This window comes from Chrysochloris asiatica, unplaced genomic scaffold, assembly GCF_000296735.1.
Source record: "Chrysochloris asiatica unplaced genomic scaffold, ChrAsi1.0 scaffold00212, whole genome shotgun sequence".
Classification (NCBI taxonomy): domain Eukaryota; kingdom Metazoa; phylum Chordata; class Mammalia; order Afrosoricida; family Chrysochloridae; genus Chrysochloris; species Chrysochloris asiatica.
Window position 1 is genome coordinate 2,715,658 of NW_006408730.1, and position 1,414 is coordinate 2,717,071.

Genomic DNA, 1,414 nt, shown 5'->3' on the forward strand with positions numbered 1-1,414 from the left:
AACAAGCTATATGAATGGTTGAATGTGAAGCTGATGATGTGCCCTGTAAACTTTCACTCAATCCAAAATAAAAACATTTAATAAATAAATAAAAAAAAAGACTGAGGTGAAGAGAATTGTCTTAACAGCAACTGGAGACCAGCCCCATGCAGCAAAGAAGAATTTGAAGTCTCACCTCATTGCATTTTGTCCCAGGAATGATCCACTGCTTTCTGAATTTAAAATGTTGTTTTTTCTTGTTATGTGCCGTCGAATTAGTTTTGACTTATAATGACCTCATCCCAACAGGATGAAACACTGCCCAGTCCTGGACCACAATTGTTACACTTGAGCCTATTGGTGCTGTCACTGGGCAATCCATCTCATTGAGCGTCTTCTTTTTTTGTAACCCTCCACTTTACCACGCATGCTGTCCTTCTCCATGATCTGGTCACTCCTAATAGTATGTCTGAAGAATGAGACACAAAGTCTCACCCTCCTGACTTTTAAGTAGCATTCTGGTTGTCCTTCATCTAACACAAACTTGTTTGTTCTTCTGGCAGTCTATAGTATTTTTAATGTTTTCCTCCAACACCATAAGTCAAATGCAGGAATCAGGTCTTCCTCATTCATTGTCCAACATACACATGCATGTGAGGCTGTTGAAGTTACCATGACTTGGATCAGGTGAACCTTAGTCCTCAGACTGACATCTTTGCTCTTGAACACTTCAAAGAGGTCTAGTGCAGCAGATTTACTAAGGTCATATGTTGTTTCATCTTTTGACTATGGCTTTCATGGATGTTGATAGTGGATCCACTATTTTCGAAAATTTCAATTTTTTCTCCATTATCATAATGCTATTTATTGGTCCAGTTGTGAGAATTTTTGTTTTCTCTACATTGAAGTGCAACCCTATTAAAGGCTGTGGTATTTGATCTTCATCAGTATTTTAAGTCCTCTTTGCTTTCAGCAAGCAAGGTTTTATTATCTGCAAATTACAGGTTGTTAATTAGTCTTCCTCCAATACTGATGCCGGGTTCTTCCTCATATAATCCAGTTCTCAGATTATTTGCTCAACACACAGTTTGAATAAATACAGTGAAAGAATACTACCCTGGCACATACCTTTCCTAATTTAAATTATTCACTATCCCCTTGTTCAATGTACAGGTTCCTCATGAGCAAAATTAAGTGTTCTGAATACCCATTCTTTGCAATTTTATTCATTGCATAGTTAATAAATAATAGGAAAAAAAATCCTGGTATTCTCTGCTTTCAGCCAAGATCCATTTGATACCTTGTTTTACATGCTTGTCTGAATCTGGGTTGAACCACTGGTGATTCCATATTTATGTATTATTGCAGTGTTTTTGAATCATCTTAAGCAAAATTTTACTTGCACGTGATATTAGTGACATGGTTTGATGATGTC